Source organism: Staurois parvus, unplaced genomic scaffold (genome assembly GCF_062004578.1).
Source record: "Staurois parvus isolate SC_StPar_1 unplaced genomic scaffold, SC_StPar_1.0 ptg000796l, whole genome shotgun sequence".
In the NCBI taxonomy this organism is placed as follows: domain Eukaryota; kingdom Metazoa; phylum Chordata; class Amphibia; order Anura; family Ranidae; genus Staurois; species Staurois parvus.
Genome location: NW_028318592.1, coordinates 886,474 through 899,222, shown reverse-complemented (window position 1 = coordinate 899,222; position 12,749 = coordinate 886,474). Strand labels below are relative to the sequence as shown.

Here is a 12,749-nt window from a genome sequence, read left to right as displayed (position 1 = left end):
AACGGCTCTGCAAATTTTTTTTTTTTATAAATAGACCTCTAAGCGCTATATTATGGGGCAACAGAAGAGTATGATCATTCTGCCATGCACAGAAATTGAATGTTTTCTTGAGTGGGCCAGCTAATACTGTAGTCAACAAAAAGCTTCTCTAGCGCCCCCTCCTGTCTTCTGGTTGGCTGTGACACTGAAAAAATGCGGCTATCAAGTAACCAATAAAAATCTTCTCTAGAGCCCCTCTTTTCTTCTGGTGGGCTGTGACACTGAAAAAAATGTGACTATCAAAAACCATTAAAAAGTTTCTCTAGCACCCTCTCCTGCCTTCTTGTTGGCTGTGATGCTAAAAACAATTTAACTATCAAATAACCGACAAAAGGCTTCTCTAGCACCCCCTCCTGCCTTCTGGTTGGCTGTGATATTGAAAAAAATGTGACTATCAAATACAAATAGCTTCTCTAGCGCCCCCTTCTGCCTTCTGGTTAGCTGTGACATTGAAAAAAATGGGACTATTAAATAACCAACAAAAATCTTCTCTAGCCCCCCTCCTGTTTTCTGGTTGGCTGTGACACTGAAAAAAATGTGGCTATCAAATAATCAACAAATAGATTCTCTAGCACCCCCTCCTGCCTTCTGGTTGGCTGTGATATTGAAAAAAAATGAAACTATCAAAAAACCGACAAAAGGCTTCTCTAGCGCCCCCTGCTGCCTTCTGGTTGGCTGTGACATTAAAAAAATGGGACTATCAGATAACCAACTAAAAGTTTCTCTAGCCCCGCTCCTGCCTTCTGGTTGGCTGTGACACTGAAAAAAAATGTGACTATCAACTAACCAAGAAAAAGCTTTTCTAGAGCCCCCTCCTGCCTTCTGGTTGGCTGTGACACTGAAAAAAATTTGACTATCAAATAAGCAACAAAAGGCTTCTCTAGCCCCCCTCATGCCTTCTGGTTGGCTGTGACACTGACATAAAATGTGACTATCAAATAACCAACAAGTGGCTTCTCTAGCTCCCCCTCCTGCCTTCTGATTGGCTTTGATGCTGAAAATATTGGGACTATCAAATAATCAATAAAAAGCTTCTCTAGCGCCCCCTCCTGCCTTCTGGTTGGCTGTGACATTGAAAAAAATGTGGCTATCAAATAACCAACAAAAAGCTTCTCTAGCGCCCCCTCCTGCTTTCTGGTTGGCTGTGACATTGAAAAAAATGGGACTATTAAATAAGCAACAAAAAGCTTCTCTAGCCCCCCTCCTGTCTTTTGGTTGGCTGTGACACTGAAAAAAAAAATGTGGCTATCAAATAATCAACAAATAGATTCTCTAGCACACCCTCCTGCCTTCTGGTTGGCTGTGATATTGAAAAAAATGTGACTATCAAATAACCAACAAAAAGCTTCTCTAGAACTCCCCACCCATCCTGCCTTCGTGTTGGCTGTGACACTGAAAAAAAATGTGACTCTCAAATAACCAATAAAAAGCTTCTCTAGCGCCCCCTCCTGTCTTCTGGTTGGCTGTGACACTGAAAAAAAATGTGACTCTCAAATAACCAATAAAAAGCTTCTCTAGCGCCCCCTCCTGTCTTCTGGTTGGCTGTGACGCTGAGAAAAAGTGGCTATCAAATAACCAATAAAAAGCTTCTCTAGCGCCCCCTCCTGTCTTCTGGTTGGCTGTGACACTGAAAAAAAAAATGTGGCTATCAAATAATCAACAAATAGATTCTCTAGCGCCCCCTCCTGCCTTCTGGTTGGCTGTGATATTGAAAAAAATGTGACTATCAAATAACCAACAAAAGGCTTCTCTAGAACCCCCTCCTGTCTTCTGGTTGGCTGTGACACTGAGAAAAAGTGGCTATCAAATAACCAATAAAAAGCTTCTCTAGCGCCCCCTCCTGTCTTCTGGTTGGCTGTGACGCTGAGAAAAAGTGGCTATCAAATAACCAATAAAAAGCTTCTCTAGCGCCCCCTCCTGTCTTCTGGTTGGCTGTGACGCTGAGAAAAAGTGGCTATCAAAAAGGCTAGGTGGGCCAGCTGTGGACCAGAACAGCGGGGGAGCGGGTGAAAGGAGTGCACAAGCCATTTATTTGGGGCTCATATTGGGGCTCATTCACAACATCCATCATTGCTTGTATACGGGTTGGCCATGGTTGTATTATTTTTTTCTATGCATCGGTTGATGCAACCATTGATAACGGCGTCAGCTGATACCGCATAAAGACGAGTGTAAATTTTCACGGAAAGCCGTGAGCTCTTCCTTTAGGATTCTCCGATCGATGGTTCCAACCGTCAATTGATCTTCTGCCGCTGGCTAAACTGCTTACCAAACCCCATGGGGCCATTTCACACCCATGCATTTCAACACACGCATTTCACACGCATTCACGCATCGGTAGAGGTTTGCAATGGTGCTGATTGTGTATTACATTGACATCTGTTGATGTGCGCTATAGGGGATCGTCCATATGGGCGTATCTAGCCGTAAAACGTATTATACTGCCTCATGTTGTCAGTCCGCCCCTAAGCACCATCATTTTACACAGCGCTTTACATATATATTGTACATTCACATCAGTCCCTAACCCTCAAGGGGCGTACAATCTAAGGTCCCTAACTCACATTCATATACTAGGGACAATTTAGACAGGATCCAATTAATGTACCAGCATGTCTTTGGAGTGTGGGAGGAAACCGGAGTACCAGGAGGAAACCCACACAGGGACGGAGACAACATGCCAACGTTAGGCAGGTGGTGCCGTGGTTGGGATTCACACCAATGACTCTAGTACTGCCAGGCGGAAGTGCTAACCACTTAGCTACTGTGCTGTTTTTCAGTGGATACATATTACACTACCAGCAACATAGAAAAAGAGAATGAGAAAAAAAAAAAGATTTTTGTTGTTGTGACCCCGCTACAGAAATTTCCCCTGCTGTGTCATGAGAACAGGAAGTAGGAGTGAATCTCCCTAGCGGGGACACAGACAAGAATAAAGGTCTAATGCTGGCCATACATGGGTCAAAATTCGACCGATTTTTTTTGTCCGAAAATCGGACCGATTTTCGCTCTGTTAGTGGGGTCAATGGCACCGGCCAATTTTCGTGGTTCCTCCCCTTTTTGGTGATCGGGCATGTTGGAAAATTTGTGAAAAACTACCGATTTTCTACTCAATGATGGTCAATTCGTACAATCGTTTTTCCAAAAAGAATATGCGCATGAGCCGCGAACACAGAAGTTTCACCTGTTATATGGGGTGAACTTTATGATTTGGTCGGCCGAGTTTCGAAATCATTGATGGCGCCATCGAATTACCGAGCGAATTACATTTTTGATTTTCAGATGAAAAATCGTTCAGAATTCTCCACTCTATATAAAACTACAAAAAATGCTGCAGTTGGAGTTCTACTTTACTGCGAATTGATTGGGCTCCGGTCTTTAGCACAGCTGCAGTGTTTCCTGCAAAGCATTGACAGTTCCCTTTTACAATATGCCTGGCACGGCTTCTTAATGTGTCTGTCTGCCTGGAGCATCCGGAGACGCAGACCAAACTGCGGCTCAGCCTCGCCTGTCACTACCAGGCGGATTGTCTCCAGGCTGAACTGCGGCCTTATTATGTTCAGTGTCACCGAGACCCGGAGGTTGTCACCCTGCGCACATCACAAGATAATTAAACCGCCCTGACTGTCAGGAGAGAGGGGGAGGAATGACCCCGCGCTCAGCTATTACTCCTGACACCAATGACACCGAGATCAGCCGAACATCAGAACCATTCCCTTCATTATAGAAAATCATAAATGGAGTAACACTGAATGTGTGAGCGCAGCGAGTTATAGCGGCCAATCGTGTGTTGCTTGAATGCAGGGAGATCTAGAAAATGGTTCGTTCTGATTGGCTGCAGGGAGATCTATAAAGTGGTTCTTTCTGATTGGCTGCAAGGGGGATCTATAAAGTGGCTCTTTCGGATTGGCTGCAGGGAGATCTCTAAAAGGGTTATTTCTGATTGGCTGCGAGGAACCCTTTAAAGAGCTTATTTCTGATTGGCTGTGAGGAGATCTGTAAACTAGTTATTTTTAATGGACGTCAGAAGATCTATAAATTGGTTATTTATGATTGGCTGCGGGGAGATCTATAAATAGGTTATTTATGATTGGCTGCGGGGAGATCTATAAATAGGTTATTTTTGATTGGCTGGAGGAAAACCTGTAAAGAGGGTTTTTTTTTCTGATTGGCTGCAGGGAGCCCTTTAAAGAGCATATTTCTGATTGGCTGTGAGGAGATCTGTAAAGTAGTTATTTTTGATGGAGTGCAAGAGGATCTATGAATCGGTTATTTCTGATTGGCTGCAAGGAGACCTGTAAAGAGGTTATTTCTGATTGGCTGCAGGGAGATCTATAAATAGTTTTTTCTGATTGGCTGTAGTGAAATCTGTAAACTGGTTATTTCTAAATGGTTGCAGGGAGACCTGTAAAGAGGTTATTTCTGATTGGCTGCGAGGAGATCTGCAAACTAGTTATTTTTGATAGACTGCAAGAAGATCTCCAAATTGGTTATTTCTGATTGGCTGCGGGGAGATCTATAAATAGGTTATTTCTGATTGGATGTGGGGAGATCTATAAATTGGTTATTTCTGATTGGTTGCAGGGAGATCTATAAATTGGTTATTTCTGATTGGTTGCAGGGAGATCTATAAATAGGTTATTTCTGATTGGCTGTAGTGAAATCTGTAAGCTGGTTATTTCTAATTGGCTGCAAGGAGACCTGTAAAGAGGTTATTTCTGATTGGCTGCAGGGAGATCTATAAACAGTTTTTTTTTCTGATTGGCTGTATTGAAATCTGTAAACTGGTTATTTCTAAATGGCTGCAGGGAGACCTGTAAAGAGCTTATTTCTGATTGGCTGCAAGGAGATCTGTAACCTAGTTATCTTTGATGGACTGCAGGAATATCTATAAAATGGTTAATTCTGATTGGCTGCACGGAGATCTATAAAGAGGGAGATCTATAAATTGTGGACTTGTTCTATTTTGTTGTATTTTAACAGTTTGGATAATAAAAATGTTATATTTTATTGGATGTTTATTATTGTGTGTCATATAACACTGGGAAGGAATATTTAAAGCCCCCTTCTTTTCTATAGACTCTCTTCACATTACAATTCATTATCAGGGATGAGACCTCCCACTGCTATGTCCAGAAATAAGTATTGGACCGGGATTTGTTATTTGAGGCCTATAAATTGATTATTTCTGATTGGCTACAAGGAAATCTATAAACTAGTCATTTCTGATGGACTGCAGGGAGAGCTAAAAGGAGATATATAAATTGGTTGATTCTGATTGGCTGTATGGAGATCTATAAATTGGTTAATTCTGATTTACTGCAGGGAGATCTATAAACTGGTTATTTCTGATTGGCTGGAGGGAGATCTGTAAATGTTTTTTTTTCTCATTGGCTGCAGGGAGCTCTATAAAGAGGTCCTTTTTGATCGGCTGTAGTGAAATCTACAGGTTATTTCTGATTGGCTGCAGGGAGACCTGTAAAGAGCATTTTTTTGGCTGCAAGGGGATCTATAAATTGGTTATTTCTGATTGGATGCATGGAGATCTTAAATTGGTTATTTGTGGCTGTAGGGAGATCTCTAAATTTATTATTTCTGGTTTACTGCAGGGAGATCTAAAAATTTGTTATTGGCTGCAGGTAGATCTATAAACTGGTTATTTCTGATTGGCTGGAGGGAGATCTATAAATTGGTTATTTCTGATTGGATGCATGGAGATCTTAAAATCGGTTATTTCTGATGGGCTGTAGGGAGATCTATAAATTTATTATTTCTTACCGGCTGCAGGTAGATCTATAAATTGGTTATTTCTGATTGGATGCACAGAGATCTTAAAATTGGTTATTTGTGACTGGCTGTAGGGAGATCCATTATTTTTTTTATTTCTGGTTTACTGCAGGGAGATCTATAAATTTGTTATTGGCTGCAGGTAGATCTATAAGCTCGTTACTTCTGATTGGCTGCAGGGAGATCTATAAGCTCGTTACTTCTGATTGGCTGCAGGGAGATCTGTAAATGTTTGTTTTTTTTTTTGATGGCTGCAGGGAGATCTATAATGAGGTTATTACTGATTGGCTGTAGTGAAATCTATAAACTGCTTATTTCTGATTGGCTGCAGGAAAATCTATAAACTGCTTCTTTCTGATTGGCTGCAGGAAAATCTATAAACTGCTTATTTCTGATTGGCTGCAGGAAAATCTATAAACTGCTTTGTTCTGATTTGCTGCAGGAAAATCTATAAACTGTTTATTTCTGATTGGCTGCAGGGAGACCTTTAAAGAGCTTTTTGTTTTTCCTATTGGCTGCAAGGGTATCTATAAATTGGTTGATTCTCATTGGCTGTTATGAATTGCTGTTCTCTACACCTGGTTATCATTTTGTATTTTATCAGTAAATCTGTACTCAGGCAGGGAAGGCGTCTCTGTCTACAGCCCGTCACTTTGTACAGGGATAACAATAGAATTGTCTTTATGGGGAATGTTCAGTTTTTTTCAGAAAACGTTTTAGATTTACTTGAAAAAGAGATCATCTCACAATAATATCGTGAATGAATCATTCTGGATGTTTTACCGAATCTCAAAATAATAATTAAAAAAAACAACTTCAAGGTGAACCATGATCCAATAATTCAGACAGAAGCTGAACGCTGAATTCTACGTAGCCAACCACAGAAACGGGAACAATCAGAGATGAGCCATACACAGGCTCGCCAAAATTCCAGAAAATCTCTTCCTACAAAAATCAACTTTCCAACATTCTGATGTGACCTGATCACCCCAGGAGATCCTCATATCATTAAAGTGTTACTCAACCCACAACAGTACAATCAGTCTGTATATTATTATTATTATTATACAGTATTTATAAAGCGTCGATAGTTCGCTCAGCGCTGTACATTACAAAGGGGGACAGAACATGTGACAGAACAATACCAATACAATGCAAAACATGAGGGGATCGAGGGCCCTGCTCTTTCCAGCTTACAATCTAGGAGAATATGCAGTAAAGCATGCTTGTTATACTCACTGTGGAACCTAAGGGGTTAATCCTCTGCATTGTATAAAAAGGCTGTTTGATCCTGTCTTCTCTGCCCCTCCTCTTGTTCAAATGTCTATGCTGATAAGAAAGACTGAAGCCGTAGCCCTTTTGCACATGCTCAGTTTGGTGTGTATTGCTAGAGGGTTTTTTTTTTTTCTTGGGAGGGTGCATGTGATCAGCACAGAGCCAATCAGCACTGCCCAGACAGAGGGTCAGAGGTCCTGCATCCTCCTAGAGCATAATGAAAACTCCTCCTACAAGCTTTAACCAGTGCTCTGTCACAGTCACAAGACTGCTATATACTGCTGATGAGAAAAGGTATTTAGCAGTTTCTATTTACTAAAATAAATGCATTTCCATGTTCTGTGTACTGTGGGGGACCAGATATATTGAATGCAGGGTCCGGGGAGAGCGGATATAGTGAATGCAGGGTCCGGGGAGAGCAGATATAGTGAATGCAGGGTCCGGGGAGAGCGGATATAGTGAATGCAGGGTCCGGGGAGAGCGGATATAGTGAATGCAGGGTCCGGGGAGATCAAATATAGTGAATGCAGAGTCTGGGGAGATCAAATATAGTGAATGCAGAGTCTGGGGAGATCAAATATAGTGAATGCAGGGTCCGGGGAGATCAAATATAGTGAATGCAGAGTCTGGGGAGAGCGGATATAGTGAATGCAGGGTCCGGGGAGAGCAGGTATAGTGAATGCAGGGTCCGGGGAGAGTGAATATAGTGAATGCAGGGTCCGGTGAGAGCGGATATAGTGAATGCAGGGTCCGGGGAGAGTGGATACAGTGAATGCAGGGTACATGGAGAGCGGATATAGTGAATGCAGAGTCCTGGGAGAACGGATATAGTGAATGCAGAGTCCGGGGAGACCAGATATAGTGAATGCAGGGTCCGGGGAAAATGGATATAGTGAATGCAGGGTCCAGGGAGACCAGATATAGTGAATGCAGGGTCCGGGGTGACCAGATATAGTGAATGCAGGGTCCGGGGAGAGCGGATATAGTGAATGCAGGGTCCAGGGAGAGCGGATATAGTGAATGCAGGGTCCGGGGAGAGCGGATATAGTGAATGCAGGGTCCGGGGAGAGCGGATATAGTGAATGCAGGGTCCGGGGAGACCGGATATAGTGAATGCAGGGTACATGGAGAGCAGATATAGTGAATGCAGAGTCTGGGGAGAACGGATATAGTGAATGCAGGGTACATGGAGAGTGGATATAGTGAATGCAGGGTACATGGAGAGCGGATATAGTGAATGCAGGGTACATGGAGAGTGGATATAGTGAATGCAGTAGGGGTCCTTCTCTGCACCTGCTGGTAGGGCACAGTCTTTTTTATTCTGCAGCTGCTATCTAAAAAACACAACAGTAAGAGTTTGCACTCCTTTTGTTTTGTTTTGGGCCCAGAAATGTATTTGTTCTATTTAAATTGAAATCAGCAATTGGGCTTTTAAAAGCATGATAGAGGACCGGGAGCAGACATTCCAGCTCCAGTACCATTCATCCTCCAAGTCGAGTGATGGACCAACCCATTTCCTAGGAGTCTAGGCTGTCATGGACACGCCCCCCTGGGGTTCACATGTCGAGCTCCTCTCACTATTTGGAGGATAGCTGCACAAATCCCAGGCAGCACAGTGACTAAATGGTTAGCACCTCCGCCTGGCAGTACTGGGGCCATTGGTTTGAATCCCAACCACGACACCACCTGCCTGAAGTTTGCATGTTCTCCCTGTGCCTGTGTGGGTTTCCTCCCACACTCCAAAGACACGCTGGTAGGTGAATTGGCTCCTGTCTAAATTGTCCCCAGTATGTGTATGTATGAATGTGAGTTAGGGACCTTAGATTGTACACCCCTTGAGGGTTATGGACCGATGTTAATGTACAATATATATGAGAAGTGCTGCTCAAATTGACGACGCTATATAAGTACCTGTAATGAATCCTAAAATTCTTGGAAAGTAAGTAAAATCCAGGGGAAGGGGGTTTTGGACCTCTGCAGAGAGACTGCTGATTCCACAGAGTGAGAGCAAGGGTCCTTCTCTGTAGCATGCTGGCTGGGTACATTTTCTATTAAAAAAAACAACATGCTGCAGAGGAGGGCTCTTGCTTCATCTGTGGAATTTCTGGTCTTTTTACCACCCCCCTTGCTGAGTCAGACCTATAGTTCTGCAATAAGCAAAGCTCCTACTCACCGCAGACTGGAGAGCCCGAACTCTGACTCAACGGGGGGGAGGGGCAGGTGTCGGACCTGTTCAGAGAGACCTCTGCTTCTGCAAGGGCAAGGGTCCTTCTATGCAGCATGCTGGCAGGGGACAGGCTTTTCTACCCTGGCTGTGGTTGTAAGACTTTGTACAGCTTTTGTCTTGATGCACCAGGAAAGTATTTAGGTGATTTCAACTAAAAGTTTGATTGGACGTAATCTAATTCAATAAAAAAACAAAGTCATATGGCCTTAATATCGTTGGCAGTGGCCACTAGTGCTTTGTGAATGTGTGGGAGGCTGGACTGCGTGTGGATTGTTCATCGTACATTAGAATCTCTCCCACAAAGTACTGGCGATATGGGACTAATCTGACCCGGCAGAACCATTATCAGGCATGGCTGTCACATTGTAGTTGATGTGGGAGGGAGCCATCATGGATCATGGAAGGTACCGGGACTGGTCATGGGAGATTTCTAGTTAGGCACAATCAGAGTTTTACATGTATGGAGCCCCAGCCCAGCAGAGATTACCTCCATTGCACCCGTAGCAGTTATCTAATTATTCCTGAAGATGGAAAGTTTTTTCATTAAAAAAAAAAACTTCTACTAGACTGTTTACTGACAAAATCATCGACTTGTCATACTCACTGCTCATATATTCAGGATGGATCCCAAATACAATGACAGATCATTACCGGCACACAATTCACAACAGAGAACATCGCATCTCCACATCCAATATGTTGTTCAATCAACATGTCTTCTTCCCTCTCTTGTCTCCTTCTCTTCGTCTCTCTGTCCCTCTGTGTCTGTCTCTCTTGTATTTATTTACATCTTTCTATCTATATATATATTATAATCCCTCATATCTCTCTCACTCTTATCTCACTCTCATTCTTTTCTTTTTTATTCTCTTTTTTTATTCTTATCGTCTCTCTCTATTGTTTATTCTCCTTCTGTTCTTTTATTCTTTAATTCTTTTTTTTTATTCTCTCTGTCTCTCTCCTTTTCTCTTTATCTCTCATTCTCTCTCTCTCTTATTCTTCCTCTCTTTTTATTCCCTCTTGATTTCTTTTTATCTCGCTTTTTTATTCTTTCTTGTTCTCTCTCCTTGTCTCTTTATCTCTCTATCTCTCTTGTTCTTTCCTTTATTCTCTCTTTCTCTATTTTATTCTTTCCTCTCTCTCTTATTCTTTCTTTCTCTCTCTCTCTATTTATTCCCTATTTCTTTCTGTCTCTCTTTTTATTTTCTCTTTATCCTTTTATCCCTCTTATTCTCTCTTTTTTTTCCTTTTTTTTATTCTCTTCATCTCCCTCTCTTATTCTCTCCCTCTCTCTTTTTTTATTCCCTCGTTTGTTTTGTCTCACTTTTTTATTTTTTCTCTATCTCTCTCCTTCTCTATCTCTGCATCTCATTCTTAATTTTATTCTCTCCTTCTCTATATAATCTCTCCTTCTCTCTCCCTCTCTTTATTCCCTCTTTCTTTCTGTCTCTTTTTATTTTCTCTCTCTCTCTCTCTATCTAGTTCTTTACCAATCTCGATCTTTCTCTTTTATTCTCTCACTCTTTTTTAATTCTCTCTTTCTCTCTGTTTTTTATTCCCCCCTTCTCATTCTCTCTTTTTTATTCCTTCTTTATCTATCTTTTCTTTTTTTATTCTCCCTATCTCTCTCCCCCCTTCTCTCTCTCTCTCTCTCTCTCTATTCTCTTTTTCTCAGTCTCTCCATCTCGCTCTTTTTTTTATTATTTTCTCTTTCCCAGTCTCTTCATGCCTCTGTTTCTCTCTTTTTTTAATTCTCTCTTTCTCTCTCTCTTTTTTTATTCCCCTCCTTTCTCATTCTCTCTTTTTTATTCCTTCTTTATCTATCTTTTCTCTTTTTTTATTCTCTCTGTTTCTCTCTACCCCCTCCCTCTCTCTCTCTCTCTCCCCCCATATCTCTCTCCCCACCATCTCTCTCTCAGTCTTTCCATATATCTCTCCCCCCCATCTCCGCCTGCCTCTCTCTCTCTCTCTCTCTCTCTCTCTCTGGGTCTCTCCATATCTCTCTCTCCCCATCTCTCCCTTTCTCAGTCTCTCCATATCTCTCTCTTTCTCAGTCTCTCTCTTTCTCAGTCTCTTCATATCTATCTCTTTCTCAGTCTCTCTCTTTCTCAGTCTCTTCTTATCTCTCCCTCTTTCTCAGTCTCTTCATATCTCTCTCTTTCTCAGTCTCTCCCTTTCTCAGTCTCTCCATCTCTCTCTCTCTCTCTCTCTCTCTCTCTCCATCTCCCTTATTCTCTCTCTCTTGTTATGATTCTCTTTCTCAGTCTCTCCATCTCCATCTCTCTCTCTCTCTCCATTTCTCTCTCTTTCTCAGTCTCTCCATCTCTCTCTCTTTCTCAGTCTCTCCATTTCCATCTCTCTCTCTCTCTTTCTCAGTCTCTCCATCTCCATCTCTCTCTCTCTCTCTCCATCTCTCTCTCTTTCTCAGTCTCTCCATCTCCATCTCTCTCCCCCCAACTCTCTCTCTTTCTCAGTCTATCCATTTCAATTTCTCTCTCTCTCTCTCTCTCAGCCCCCCCTCTCTCTCCCCCATCTCTCTCTCTTTTTATTATTCTCTCTTTTCCTATCTTCTTTCTTTTTTTTTATTCTCCCTATGTCTTCCTCGCTCCCTATCTCCATTCTCTCAGTTCTATAGCCTCTGCCTTGAAATCCTGAACATCCTCATCACTGATGATCCGTGCGCGCCCAGGAATGTCATGTATGATCGCAGTCATGCTGACACGTAACGAACCCAGAAAAATGACGCGGCTTACCGTCTCAGCTGAGGACAAGGTACGGCGACATGTAGGGGCGATGGGGCTCAGTCCTAGAGATGCCCTGCCTGCTGCTGCGTCCCCAGCGCTGAAACTTCATGGCAAAGCATGGATGGCTCTGCTGCCAAATCGGGTGTAGCAGGTGTGCTCTCCCAGAGGACTGCAGACAGGGGAGGCTGGGAGCTCTCGGTCCCGGTGTCCCTGTGTCCCTGTGCTCTGCCTGTGTCCCCAGGAACAGAGGATGCTGCGGGCTGTGAGGAGAGAGCAGCACACAGACCGCAGGGAGAGGCAGCAGTTAATGAGAACACGGCGGCGGAGGCTCTGCTGTGATGTAATCAGAGGGATGAGGAGGAGAGGATGCCATTCACTTTCATAGCACTGCTTCTCAGCCTCACTGCCCCCTCCAGGTTCACGCCAAGGCTCCGTTCACCCCCCCCCCCCCCGCGTTCTGTGTGCTACAATGCAGGATCACAGCGCGCTAACAGTGCAGGAAAACTAGCCACCATTATAATCTATGAGGATCTGCATCTCAATGGGGCTGATTTACTAAAGACAAATAGACTGTGCACTTTGCAAGTGCAGTTGCTCCAGAGCTTAATGAGGGCCGTTTGACACTGGCGCACCTTAAAACACAGGGGTGGACTGACAACTCATGGGGCCCCCGGGCA

At 43.1% G+C, this 12,749-nt stretch overlaps 1 protein-coding gene across 3 annotated transcripts in view; it reads right to left on the bottom strand.

Moving 5' to 3' along the window:
- Positions 1–12,749, bottom strand: part of OSBPL5 (oxysterol binding protein like 5) — a 176,950-nt gene that overhangs the window by 152,195 nt on the left and 12,006 nt on the right. The window contains exon 1 of one of the 3 annotated variants that reach the window (XM_089654760.1): positions 12,082–12,481. The exons of the other annotated variants lie outside the window; for them this stretch is intronic. The gene's annotated coding sequence lies outside the window, so the exon portion shown is untranslated. Of the gene's footprint in view, positions 1–12,081; positions 12,482–12,749 lie in introns of those variants that run through there. 3 annotated transcript variants of the gene reach the window in all.